This window comes from Lactuca sativa, chromosome 5 (genome assembly GCF_002870075.4).
Source record: "Lactuca sativa cultivar Salinas chromosome 5, Lsat_Salinas_v11, whole genome shotgun sequence".
In the NCBI taxonomy this organism is placed as follows: Eukaryota; Viridiplantae; Streptophyta; class Magnoliopsida; order Asterales; family Asteraceae; genus Lactuca; species Lactuca sativa.
In genome coordinates, this window is record NC_056627.2 from 228,780,418 (window position 1) to 228,796,244 (window position 15,827).

The window sequence follows — 15,827 nt, forward strand, 5'->3', positions numbered from 1 at the left end:
TCTCTATACATCTTGGTGGCCCTCGGGTGAATAGAAAAATGAGACTTATGAGCCTCATCCATGACCGTCTGTCTGACCCCACCAGAAATCGGAACCCAAACCCTACCGCATCGGGTTAATAATCCCCGACTATCCTGCATAAACCGGGTATTCTCACCATTGATCATCTCCAGCTTCCAATTCTCCGGTCGCATGCCCTCAACCTTGGCATCTCTGATTAAACTCGCAAGCGGAGAATCCACTGCTATCCTCATACATACTGCTGGGGTGGAAGACCCAGCTGACTTGCGGCTTAAAGCATCCGCAACCACATTCGCTTTACCAAGGTGGTAAACGATCTCACAATCGTAGTCATTGACTACATCCAGCCACCTGCGCTGCCTCATGTTCAGGTTCGGCTGATCCATGATATGTCTCAAGCTCTTGTGATCTGTGTAAATGGTACAGCGGACCTCGTAAAGGTAATGTCTCCATATCTTGAGGGCGAACACCACCATTCCCAACTCCAAATCATGCGTAGGGTATCGCGTCTCATGCAGATTCATCTGCCGCGATGCATAGGCTATCACTCGTCCTCTCTTCATGATGACCGCCCCTAAACCTGTGATGGATGCATCACAAAACACCACAAAATCCTCAACTCCCTCTGGGAGTGTCAAGACCGGGGCCTCGCACAACTGCTGTCGAAGGGTCTCAAACGCCTTCTGTTGCTTAAGACCCTACCAGAAATCCACCCCCTTCCTCGTCAGAAGAGTGAGGGGTACTGCAATCTTGGAGAAATCCTGTATGAATCTCCGGCAGTAACCTGCCAATCCCAAAAAGCTCCTGATGTCCGAGGGAGATTTCGGAATCTCCCACTGCATAACCACCTTGATTTTGGCCGGATCGACCAAAATCCCCTGCTGGTTAACGAGATGTCCAAGGAACTGGACCTCTCGTAGCCAAAACTCACACTTCGAGAACTTAGCATACAGCCGTTCTCCAATAACTCCCGTAGATGCTCTTCATGTTGCTCTCGGGTCTTGGAATATACCAAGATATCATCAATAAATACGATGACCGAGCGATCAAGCATCAGTCTGCAGACCGATTCATCAGATCCATAAATACTGCCGGTGCATTGGTGAACCCAAACGACATCACCATGAACTCGTAATGTCCATATCGAGTCCGAAACGCGCTCTTCTCCACTTCCTCCTCCCTCACTCTAACCTGGTGATATACAAATCTCAAATCTATATTGGATAACCAAGATGCTCCCTGAAACTGATCAAAGAGATCATCTATCCTCGGGAGTGTATAACGGTTCTTCACCGTTAACTTGTTCAACTCCCTATAATTAATGCACATCCGATGCGAACCGTCCTTCTTCCGAACGAAGAGGATCGGTGCTCCCCATGGAGAACTACTAGGTCGAATAAACCTCTTGCCCAACAACTCCTGCATCTATGGTGGCGCCAATCGGTACGACACCTTGGCGATAGGGGCCGCACCTGGCACCAGGTTGATCCAGAACTCGACCTGACTCTCTGAAGGTATCCCGACAACTCCTCCGGGAACACATCTGAAAACTCTCTAACCATTGGAACCTTCGAAACTGGAGTATGATCCCTGACTCGCGTATCCATCACATATGCTAGATAACCCGCACACCTGCGCTGAATATACTGTCGAGCTCTGGCAGCTGAACAAAAACCCTGCTCCCACTTTGGTGCCCTCGCCATATACAATCAGTTCTCCCCCACTTGGGGTACGAATTACTACCCGCTGACCCTTGCAATCAATCAGGGCACCGAATTGACTAAGCCAGTCCATCCCCACAATCACGCATACATCCCTCATGGGAATCGGAATCAAGTCTATCGGGAAGGACACCCCGGAGATCTCTAACTCACATCCTCGGTAGACTGAAGAAGCAGAAACCCCGTGTTCGTTGGCGATAGAGACTCGCAACGGACACTCTAGCTCGCCTACTGGCATACTGAACTCCCTACTATACGTCTGTGATACAAATGACCGACTCGCCCCCGAGTCAAATAAAACCAATGTAGGCAAGGAGTTCACTAAAAACGTACCTAAACACAGGTACAACAAATAAGTATAACACAATTAATAAATGAGGTAATGAATAGAAACATACCAACAACCACATCTGGCCTCGACTTGGCCTCCTCAGCCGTAAGTTGAAAGGCACGTCCTTGAGCCTTCGGAGGCTCTGCCCTACCTTGCCTCCCATCGGTAATCCTCAGTGTATCCGGCGCTAGAGCCTGCGCCCGCTTGGCTGCGAGCTGTGGACAGTTGGTCTTCACGTGACCAACCTGATGACAATGATAGCATATCCTCATATTCGAGGCAGGGGCAGACTGACGACAGTCCCTAGCAAAATGCCCCTCCTTGCCACACCTGTGGCACCCGCTACTAGCTCGACAAGCCCCAGAATGACCCTTTCCACACTTTCCACAAGTGCGTCTCTGCTGACCCCCGGTCCTAGAATCAGCGGTCTTAGACCGCTTCGGCGCCAATTGTGACTGTGTCGGGGCCGTCCGCTGCTCCCTCAACTGCAGCTCAATCTCTAACTCACGCCGCCAAGCGGCCTCCTGTAACTCCAGTAGAGTATCACATCGTTGTGAGGCAACAAACTGTCGAATGTCAATCTTGAGCATGCTCAGATAACGTGTCATCTGGGCCTGCTCAGACGCAAATTCCGAGCAGAACATCGCCCTCTCAGTGAACATGCGGGTGATCTCCGTCACCGACTCTCCATTCTGTCTTAGACTCAAAAACTCTTGTGCCAAACGTTCCCACTTGACCCGCGGAATGTAACGGGCGCGGAACATGTCCCAGAACTGCTCCCAAGTAACAACAGCTTTTTGCTCGTCCATGTATGACCCTGCCATCAGCCTCCACCAGTCCTTGACCCCGAGCCTCAGAATGTTCAGCATGTTCTGGTCAGTAGGACATGAACAAGTGAAGAAACAACCCTCCACGTCAGATAACCACCTCATGGAACGAATAGGATCCTGGGTATTGTCAAATGTCGGGGGCTTCGTGTTATCGAAGTCCTGGTACTAGAAGCCCCTACTGAATCCTTTCCCTACCGCGGATACAACTGAAGCAGCTGCTGCAACAGATGTCTCTGCAAGAGTCGTGTAGCGCTCATCAAAGTACCCAACCATGGCAGTCTTAATCAACCCAAACATCTCCGGCAGCTGTGCCCGGAACATAGCAGGAACCTCATCATGCAGGATCTCTTGAATCCTGGCATCCAACTCATCCGTACCCATTTGCTCCACCGGCTCAGGTGCTGTTGGCCCCTTTTGGCCTCTGTCTCCTGATCCTGACCCCGAACCGGATCCAGCCACAAAGCGTCTCATCATCACCATTCTGAAACATTCCACAAGACATCAGATAATTCACATAAATAATTGGCAGCCAACTCCCGACTAACCCTAGGGGTTGTGACTTCCGTGGTACACGTATGGGTCCTATGCTTTCAGTAGTACGGGCCCATACTACTTTCCACACCTACCTATATTTGTCTCAAGTATCACCACAACGCCCTAACACCATGCATAAACATAGCGAGCGCTCAATCCTCACTCCTAGAGGAATACTAGATATCTCATGCTTGGCATTACGGCCTCTCACAACCCACCCATCCATGAAACTTCCACCAACCATGCAGCATTAGCGTATGCTGGCCATACGTAACGCTGGACCATATAGACTTTCGAATATCCAATCCTACCCTAAGCTCCCAATCAAACAAGAACATAACACAAGGCCAAATCAAACATTCTCAGGCTATAAGATCTTAATTATGTATAATCGTGGTGCATACACTGAGCAACTACAGTAATGATGTCAATCTCATATAAAAGAAACCCCTAGGCTATCAGGCATCATGAACTCAGGCAACTCTATCATGCAATTTCTAAAGATCCCTAGCCTAACACTAGCATGTTGTTCTAACATATCACATAATCACATATTGTATGGTATTTTGGGGTCTACTTACTGGCTCCGACTGATCGTACCCCTCCCATCCTCCTTCATTTATTTTAAAAACCATTTAAAATTATTTTGAAAACTTTTCCTTGATTTGAGACTGGATTCACATGAATGTTCCTCCAATTCACTCAAACCAATGATCTGATACCAGCTTGTAACACCCAGAAAAATCATGCCCAATCTAAACTTTTTCAAAACATTTAAACAGTTAACATTTACAAAATTCGTTTTCAAAATAATAACCATCAGAGTATCCCAGTATAAAATCATGGAATCATAATGACAAGAGGAGCGGTACGATCATGCCTTCGCCTTCCTGCGGTCACCAGAAGTACCTAAAACAATAATCGATAGATGTAAGCTCGAAGGCTTAGTGAGTTACCCCCAAAATACCAACCTCATAACAATAATCATATCATATAAACAAACACAAAACAATATGCATAATGGGCCTTCAGCCTTGACTGGACCGCCTCGCAGACCTTCAGTCTATCTGGACCGCTCTCCGAGCCTTCGGCACGTCTGGTCCGCTTCACAAGGCCTTCAGCCTATCCAGACCGCTCGATGGGCCTTCGGTCTGACTATCATACCCTACTGGGTCTATAGTCTATCCGGACCGCCCTGGGTATGTTGGCCTTCAGCACAAAGCAGGACCACCTCAACCTAAACCCCCAATCAATCAAACATGTGCACATATATATCATACGCTAGCATATATAGCAATCAACCGATCTAACAGATCAAATAGCATAGCAACATCCTATAACCAGGATACCGGCCTAACCGGTCACTAATATAGCATTATCCTATATACCACGATACCGACCTAACCAAGTCACTAAGCATGAGTATATCACCATCCTAACTACCAGGATGTAAATCAATAAACATATCATGCAATAATCCGGATACAATTCCATAAAGGGTCGACCTTGGTGCCTTAGACCCTGTTGATATAGTGAGGAGAACTCACCTCACAACTGTCCATTCGAAAGATAAGCTCAACCTCATGGATCACCGTCACGAACTCCACCACCTATAGTTACCATAAAACCCTTTTTCATAAATTTCCAATTACCAAAATACCCCCCTCCCCCCGCAGAGGTCAATTGGTCAATCCCTGGTCAATGCTAAAGCCAACAGTCAAGGTCAACATTTCATGTTGACCCTACTCGTCAAGTACAGTTTACCGACTCGTCGAGTCCTTCCTGAACTCGATATGTCATGAAATCCTTGGTTGACTCGTCGAATTTCCTCACAACTTGCCGAGTTCGCGCGTATCAAAGGGTTGGGGAAAAAACCCTAGCCGACTCGTCGAGTCATGCGACTGACTCGCCGAGCCCAAGGCAATCTTCATCGGACTCGCCGAGTTGTTCACCCAACTCATCGAGTACATGACTCTCTTCATATGACTCGTCGAGTCAACCTTGCGACTCGCTGAGTCCCTTCAATCCTTCAACCATACATATGCTTTTTAAGTCATACAAAGGCTCCATATTGCAGATATAAGCGCCTAAGGCATGATTATCACGTAAAGTTGCAAAATTTACGTGCATGCAAACCTTTAAAGCTCGAAAATGACAAAACTAAGTTTACAATGAGGTCTAACACTTGAGGGGAGGTACATACTTGTCAAAGCTGGCAACTTTATGGCCTTAGAGACCAAAGAAAGTTCAGATATGAAGTTTGCAACTTTAGATCTTAGCTCTAACACCCGAATAGCTTCCTAATAAACATCCAAAAGGGATCTAAGAAGAAATGAGCCATAGAACAACTGGATACCTTCAAAAGAGTACTCAGAGAAGTAGTTCTCTGATTCCCCACGAATTCCTTGATTCAACTTACTTGTTTTCCTCAAGTAGGGATGAGCGTAGGACGGAACTGGTACCGACCCGTACCGTTCCCGATTTCCCGAATACCAAATTTGATTGAAAGTTAATCCCGAGTACCGAACCGAATTAACATCACCGGTAATGGTACCAGGAATGGTACCGGTACTCGGTACTAGTACCGGTACCGGCGATACCGATTCCCGAATTTCATGTATTTGGAGTACCAAGTACCGTCCCATATTTTTAAATTCGGTACGGTTCGGTACCGGTTCCGGTACAGGATCGAGATTTGGGATAAACTGCTCATCCCTATCCTCAAGTGTTTTCCTACCAAAATCCTTCTTTAAGCTTATCACACCAAGAAAGCACACACACACAAAGTTAGGGTTTGAGATGACAAGGGACTGTAAGGGAAGGCTAAGGAGGCCAAATGATCCTTTAAATAGGGTGAAAACCACCGGAAATTAGGGTTTCATCCTCCAGCTCCTACTCGTCGAGTCCCTCCTCGGACTCGACGAGTAGGTCAGTTAAACACGTGGACCAACCCGTTGCTACTTGACGAGTCAAGGCAACCGAATCGTCGAGTAGACCTTGAATTCAAAGAGATCTTATAACAAAATCAATACCTGAGAATCGGGGCGTTACAGACTTGCCAACCCGTAAACCTGTGACATGCCAACCTGAACCCAACCTGATTATCAGGCCTAATCGTTGGTTCCTAGACTGTTAAATCTAACATTTCTATCTATTTTTTTAATACAACTATATTACCTTTTTTTTTTACCAAATTTATAACTAATTGTATAAATAAAATAAAAAGAAAATAAGTCTTCCCAAACCGATCATTCTCACCGTCGATTAAGCGTCTCTACATCACCGATTGCTCTCATAAGTCATACCCAAACCTTGACCTTTGACGCCCCCTTCATCTTCCTCTTTGTCCACCCTAATCGGCCCATGTGCTTTCATTACCGGATAGATCGACGACGAAAGAGCAACAAATAAATCCTTTTTTTTCACCGAACATCGCCCCCACCACCAACACCAAACACACCTAATTTCATGTTGCCTAAGCGCACCTGTCTCCTAATCACATCCTCGTGTAGAGGTTTAATCATAATGAATGGAATAACTTATTCTCTTCTATATGTGATATCTATTTAACAATTAGTCATATGATTTCATTCTTACTGCCTACAGTCTTGTTTTTTTATTGATGAGGTTGTAACATGTATAACACTCGAACAAAAAAATTATATGATTCTTCTAATTGTTAATAAGCATTTAAGAAAAACTACATGTAAATATTTATAATTTTCGGAAGAAAATCAAATATTTGCTAATTTAACTTTTAAAATTCAAAATATATATGTAAACAAAAGTACCGGCCAACGGTGAGTAACAAAAGTGACATCAAATCTATTAATCGCCCAATCAACGAAGTTGTTCCATAGTCCTAAATTCGATTTTTAAGTAAGGGAGATGATACTTCCACTTGGTATATTTATCTATCCACTTAAAATTACATTTTTCTTTTTTCCTTTTTCCTTTTGAAACCATCCTCATTAAAACCCCTTTCTAATAGTTATCTGTTAAGTTCATTTCACCTTTTACTGAGTTTGTTCCCTTTTTTAAATTTGCTTTTTGCTATTTTTTTTTAATTCTCAATTTGTATATGTATATTATTAAAATAAGGTATGTATAATTTTTTTTAATAATTGAAACAATCATTAAATAAAAAATCATATTGATATGATATACCGCATGTATATAGTATTATCGAAGTCAGTTAAAGATCTTCATTTAATTTAATAAGCGTCATACATACACTAATAAAAATATTAGTAGTTTAATCTAAACTGATAGCACGATCACAAATAAAATAGCGGTCACGAACCGCAATTTGAAACAACAGCTCTCACGACGTAATTGTGATAGTAAATATGCATTTACCCTACTCAACTCAGATAAGATGATTCCCATCAAAATTATTCAATAAAAAATGCATATAAAAAATGTTCTAACTAATGTTTCATGAAAACTGCTATTTTAAATCGTAGTCTCTGACCACTGTTTTATTTGTGACCGTAATAGCTGTTTAGATTACACAACTATTTTTTTTAGCTTATGGTATAACATTGAAAAAATCAAAAAGATATATCTAACCGATTCCGATAATAGTATGTCCGTATGGTATCAGTATTCGAACTATATGATTTTTTTATCTAATTTTTGCTTCAAATATTTAAATATTACTGTTATGTATATATATACTTTATTTTAACTAGTAAAGAGGCCGTGGCTACGCCGCTTTTAGGATATTACAGGAAAAGTCGGCAAACTTTAAAAGATATGTGCTGAAATTGTAAATCACCACAAATAAGGGAGAAAGCCGACAGCCCCTAAAATTAGATGTCAAAAGTGTACAACCAAAAGAATGGACACTGCTGGAGAAAATTCAAAAATGTTGTGACAATAATATTAAAGTTGCCAAAATTGGGAAAATATGGTGACAAAATTCAAAAGTAGGTTTTTTTTCTTTTTTATGTCAAAATGTAAAAGTTTTTAATACAATGACGAAAAGTGTCAAATTCATAAAAGATTTGTGGCAAAAACATCAAAAATGTAAAACTTTTGACTGTAAGGACTAAAAGTGTCAAACTCACTAAAAATTTGTGGCAAAAACCAAAATGCAGAAAAATTCAATCAAAACACAAAAATATAAAAGTTTGGAATTTAAGGGCAAAAAATGTTAAATGCATCAAAGATTTGTGGTAAAAACCTAAAGCCCAAAAAGATTAATAACATATAATAAAATCACAATAAAACTAAAAACATATTAAAAATAAAAATAAAACTAATTAAGAGTGTTGTGGAAATTGCCGGTTTCATAAAGGAATTAGTAAATTACTGAAATCGTCCCTGTGGTTTGGTCAAAATTGCACGTTTGGTCCCTAATTTTTTTTTGTACTCGGATCGTCCATGTGGTTTGATTTTGTTGCGTTTTTTTGTCCCTGTGGTTTGATTTTGTTGCATTTTTCGTCCCTTACATACATATAGTTAGGGACTAAACATGCAACTTTTACCAAACCATAGGGACGAAAAACGCAACAAAATCAAACCACAGGGACGATCCGAGTGCAAAAAAAAAGTTAATGACCAAACGTGCAATTTTGACCAAACCACAGGAACAATTTTAGTAATTTACTCTAAAGGAAATAAAAGGAAACGGTGGCAAAAACAAGTAAAAAGCGACGAGGGTTGTTTCTAAAGGACATAAAATGATAATTGTATTTTTACTCCACGTCACATCTAAGTGGAATTATCATCTTCTTTTAAGTAAGGGATAATGACTTCAAAGGGTAACGAACTTTCAATTTTTTTTCACATTTAGTCACTAAACTTTTTTTCGTTATCTATTTGCCATTGAACTATTGAAACTGTTCACATTTTACCCTTATGACCGGCTGTTACCGGTCATAAGGGTAAAGTGTGAACAGTTTCAATAGTTTAGTGGCAAATAGATAACAAAAAAAAGTTTAGTGACTAAATATGAACAAAATCAAAAGTTCGTTTCCCTCTAAAAAGTTCAATGACTAAATGTGAACAAACTTCCTCTTGTATTATGTTTTAGCAAATTATTTATTTTTGGTAAATTGTAGCAACATTTGTTGATGAAGAAATCTATGAAATAAAAAAACAAAACCCTAAAAATATATTAAAAAAAAAACCGAAATCGAAATAAAAAACCAATGGTTTGACATTTCCAAAATAAAAAATCAAAATTTCCAATCTGATTTTGGTTTTACAAAAAAAGGAACCATTCTCACTGATGTGAATTATGATCATTGGTTTCGCATGCAGAATTTGTGGCATCCCATGAATACATAGTTACAACATCGTCTGAAATCATAATTCATAGTAAGGGGTTAGAGTATCATCGCATGAATACGTAGTTACAACATCGTCTGAACTCGCAATTCATCACCTACAGGTTATGGGCCTGCTGATGTTTCCACTGGGTTGTCTAGAATAGTCCGTGGTCGCCATCTATACTCTGGTAGATGACTACATCGCCACATTGTCGGTTAAGGTTATGGTATCTCCTTTCATCCTACATCACCTATTCATCATAATCTATTTACCTAATTATCATCACCTATCTCTCATCATTTTATTTCATCACACACCAACTATTTCATCTACCCATGTTTCATCCGCAACATATTTGTATATATAAAATAAATATACCGTTTAAATATTTTAAAACATGTATAAAATCGTTCATCCAGCATAGACATCAAGTATTCAAATAATATGCACACATAGCACGTAATTTATATAAAATACTTCATATCTATGTGTAAGATGAAAATAACTATATATACCATAAAAATCCCATAAACGCTTCCTAACTTCAAACCCCAAGGTTTACTCTACTAAAGCTTCATATTCTCAGCTCTCTGGACCTAGAAGGGTCCAGATCTATAACACAAACTTACAAGAGGGGTTTGAGGCATTCAAAACCCCAAAGATGAAGTGATTCAAGCCCTAACCCCAAAATGGAATCTACACAATAGGGAAGGAAATGGGTTCATTTTTGTACCTCGGAATGAAGCTCCTTGCTTGAATAACTCAAAACAATAACCTTCCTTGATCCCTCTTGCTGGAACTCTTCTCATTTCTTGCAAAATCACAACAAAAAGCTCAAGATAGCTCTTCCTCTCACTCCACACACTCAAGCTCGTTAGGGTTTTCACTTATGGGAAAAGTAGTCGCAATTGAAGGCCATAAGTGCCTTTAAATATGGCTCGGGCCCAAAGATTTAGGGTTTCTGCCAACAACGCGGACTCGTCGAGTCGCCTCATCGACTCGTCGAGTCCATTCATTAATCTGAGTCATCAGTCGCGACCTTACTCGACAAGTTGAGGCGTCAACTCGTCGAGTCTCTCTTCTTAACGCTAAAGAAAAATACTTAAATTATGATACTTGGAAATCCGGATGTTACATTTTGTTTTTTTTTATTTCATAGATTTCTTCATCAACAAATGTTGCTACAATTAAACAAAAATAAATAATTTGCTAAAACATAATACATAGAAAGTTTGTTCACATTTAGTCATTGAACTTTTTAGAGGGAAACAAACTTTCGATTTTGTTCACATTTAGTCACTAAACTTTTTTTCGTTATCTATTTGCCACTAAACTATTGAAACTCTTCACATTTTAACCTTATGACCGGTAACAGCCGGTTATAAGGGTAAAATGTGAACAGTTCAATAGTTCAATGGCAAATAGGTAACGGAAAAAAAGTTTTGTGACTAAATGTGAACAAAGTCGAAAGTTTGTTACCCTTTCAAGTCATTATCCCTTTAAGTAACCATGGCCTCAAATTGGCTCTCATAAGGCGCATAGGTTATAGCATGGTTTAAAAAAGCTCAATAGCTCATTGTGATTTCGTTAACGATGCTCCGTGACTATAAGATTTTTACTCGACGTGAGAAAATCATTGTAACTCATTTTTATGGAAACTAATTAAATTTGTCATTCATATCAACAACAATATTCTTTCAAAATAAATTCATATCTAGAATAATGAGAGTGTGTTCTAGCAGAAAGAGAGTGTATTCTAGTAGAATACACTCTCGTTCTTCATATTTCATGCAACTTTATTGTATTTTAAGTGAGTGAGTCCTAAAACAAAATACAAACTCATATAAAAAACATAGATGCGAATTCATTCTAAAAGAATGTTATTGCTGACATTAATGACGAATTTAATTAGTTTCCATAAAAAAGAATTATAATTATGGATATCATTTAATATACATATAATTATGGAAATCATTTAATATCTATATTTATTTAATTTTACCAAATTTCTATTGGTGCATTCTAGCACACAATAAATGTAAAAAACAAAATAACCTAGCCATATATATATATATATATATATATATATATATATATATATATATATATACACACACATACACACACTAGCCGTTTACCAGCATTAAACGACGAGTACGAATAATTTCTTACATAAATTAGTTTCTAAAGACGATTAGTCTTTTTTTTGCGCAAATAATTTACTACGTCTAAACAATTATCAGTGAAAATCATTTTAGCAAATTTTAAATCAGTAAGAATAAAAAATGAAGAGATAGAATTGTTTACAAATATGTACGAACACATGATTATTGTACATTATTAATCGTGCAACACTTCTTTATTAGTGAATGCAATTATCATATTATCAGAGATGTGAATAAAACTTATGTCGTTCGTTTCTTCAACTTCATCACCGACTTGTAATAGAAAGGATGAGAACCATGGTTCGGTTAGTACTCTTATATTTATAGTTAACCGCAACTTCATAATCGAAGACCAAATAGACAACATTCGTATGCTAGAATCCACAGTTTGTGCTCGTGTTCCACGTCTCACGACTGACAATACTTGTCTAAAATCACTTTCCAAAATCATTTTATTTCCATTAGTTTCCTTTCAATGGCTAGTTTTCCTTGGAACTGTAAATAGAACGCATAATTTTTTTATATGAATTTTGTAACGACCAAATTTTTTCCAAATAAAATTTTCATTTTAAATAATCAAAACATTTTCATAAACCATAAAATCTCAATGACAATTGTTTTCAAATTCATAACATCAACATTTTATTTCAAACATCAGAGTGTCCCCATAAAAATGTCTGAGAGAGTGCATGTCACGGCATCAAACCTTGTCCTTGCCCTTAGGCTCTGAAGTATCCGAAACAATCAACAAACTTTAAGCTAATGCTTAGTGAGTTCCCCAGAGCATACTCCACACAATCTACATAATCACATAATCCATATTAGTTATATAAGCTACATAAACCACATGCCATGCATACAAACATATAAGGATGTCGTGGGCTCCTCCCAGGGTCTTACTCCAGGATGTCATCAGCTCCTCCACATGGTCTTACACCTAGGTGACATGGGCTCCCCCCATGGTCTTTAATTGGAAATCCATGGGCTCCCCCACATGGTCTTACATCCAAGCGTCATGGGCTCCCCCCATGGTCTTTCATGCAAGTATCACATATACAACTAGCATACCACATAGCATATAACCAACTAGCATACCACATATCACTACATCAACTAGTGTACCACATATCACTACATCAACTAGTGTACTCACCTCTCAAGAAATGTTGAACTGATAAGATAAGACCCAACGCGCAGCTCCAACTCAACTTCCTACAATCATCATGTGATTAGCTTTGTTAAAATCCCGAAATACCAAAAATACCCTCAAAGTCAAACTTGGTCAACCATGGTCAAAGTCAAGGTCAACAGTCCATGTTGACCCAACTCGTCGAGTGTATCTTGCAACTTGCTGAGTTTAATCTGCAGATAGAAAACAGGAAAACCCGATCCAACTCGTCGAGTTGCCAGGGCAACTCGTCAAGTTTTCTCCTTGTCTTAACATGTTTAGTCCTTCCAGTCAAATCCAAAGCCCTAAACTACACATCCATTCCATTAGGAATGAAATACCATGTAAAGTTGCAAACTTTACGTGCATGCAAGGCCTCAAGAGGCTAAAACACTAAAACTAAGTCTCATACAAGGTTTAGGGCATTAAGAAGGGTTTAGACTAGATAAAGTGAGCAACTTTATGTCCATGGAGGCCTAGAGGTGTCCAGATCTGAAACCATATCCTCATGACATGTCCAAATCCGAGAATGACACCATTATGCACCAAAAGTAACCATATACTTTCATAAGATGAGATCGAAGCAAATAAAGGTCAAGGTAGCAACTTTATACCTCAAGATGGTTGCCAAAACAGAGTACATGTTAGATCTACTGCCTCTCTCTTTAATCCAACTTCTTCAAGCTCCAAATTCCTTCACAAGCACACCAAAATCACTCTCCAAAGCTCTCTCACATACTCAAGAAAGTATAAGGCTCGAACTAGGGTTTCCCTGGCTATAAGGACGATGAGGGAGGATACAAATGAGCCATTAGTTCTTTATATAGGGTACAAAACCCGGAAAATTAGGGTTTTCCTTTCTAGTGTCTACTCGTCAAGTTGGGGTGTAACAGCCCAGAATCTCAGGTATTATTAAAATTATGTTTTTGGGGTGATTTAAGAGGGGACTCGGCGAGTTGGAGCCTAGACTCGCCGAGTAGGATCGCGGACTTGGTCGCGGGTCCGCGACTGGACTCGACGAGTCCAGATATGGACTCGGCGAGTCGACGCTGTTCAGCAGAAACCCTAACCGTTCAGTTTGGATCGTATTTAACGCCTCTTAGGCCGTCATTTTCAGTCTTTTGGTCAATTGAGAGGAACCCTAATCGCTGTGGACGCCTAGAGCAAGGGAGAAAGCTTTGGAACTTGGAAGAATTGGTTAGGCAAGAAGAAGAGGGATTTGGCTAAAGGAATATCAAGGAGGATTGAGTCCTGAGATTTGGGGGACACAGAGAGTGCGTTTTCAGGTAATACTCGGACCCAAATCTGTTATTTTGATGTATTTATGAAATTAGGGTTTATAGAACCCATGTAGTGATTTGATGAAGTAATGCCTTGTTACCCCACGACTTTAGTCTTGTATTAGGACCTCTAGAGGTCCAGAAGGTCCCATGAATGTGCACTTCGGGACGAGACCTATCTCAGGAAGCAGTTACTCGTCTGCATGGCATGGACTCGCCGAGTTGTTCTTCAGACTCGGCGAGTAGCTTGAAGATGTGCTGGGACTCGCCGAGTTGTTCATCAGACTCGGCGAGTGGAGTCGGGGTGGCCCCGCGATTCTTCCACGAGGACCTCGTCGAGTCAAGAGGTATACTCGACGAGTAGAAAGGGAATATTCAGGAATCTGTGAGGACGACTAGACTCGCCGAGTCGCCATGGTACTCGCCGAGTCCAGTCGAGTTGACCGTTGACCAGAGTTGACCTAAGTCTGACTTCTTAGGGATAGTCACACTTAGATGATATGAGTGTTAATGAGTTATGAAATGTTATAGGAGGGTTGTAGCTCGTTGGTTTGTGCGCGAGTGATTTCAGGAGCTGCTAGCTTTCAGCACCTACGAGGTGAGTCTTCTCACTATACTGTACCCGGAAGGGTTTGACTGTGTGACCGGAAGGTCGAATATGTTAAGTGATATGTATGCTATATGTGGTAAGTTAAGTGTTATATGGATATGTATGCTATATGTGGTAAGTTAAGTGTTATATGTGCTATGTATGATATGTGGGCCGGAAGGCAATATGTTATGGGCCGGAAGGCGATTATGTTATGGGCCGGAAGGCGTTGTATTGAGGACCAGAAGGTCAGGGCCTGGAAAGGCGTATGTGTGTAAGTGTATATTGGGGAACTCACTAAGCATTTATGCTTACAGTTGTTGTGTATGTATGTGTTTCAGGTACTAGCGAGGACCGTGGGAAGGCGCCGGCATGATCGATACACACTGAAGGATGTTTTATGATCTTGGGAGTCTGAATAATTGTATTGACCGAATAATTAAATTGTTTATGTCTTGTTTTTAATGGAAATAATTATGTTTTAAAAATGAAAAATTTGTTTGAAAAATTTGAGTTGTTACAATTGGTATCAGAGCCTTGGTTTGAGGGATTCGGGTGCACCTTCGGGGGTAACTGAACTCAAACCGAGGATTTGAGGAAACTTTTCAAATAAAGGCATAAACTTTTGTAAATGGTTTTGTGGTAAGCAAGAAAGAAGCAGTGTGTACGATCAGTCAGCGCCCGAACGGTAAAGATCCCCAAAATACCTTACAATATTATATGATATGAATTGTTATGCATGCTAGGAGACTAGGTATTCATGATAGGACTAGAGTGGCCTGATTTGTGATGCCGTAGTCTAGGGAAGTTGCCTATATGAGATGCTTTGCTAGTATGCGGGTAGATAGAGCGTATCAGAAGTAGAGTACTCACTATCTGGAGTTTGGGGAGGAGGACTTGGGATGAACA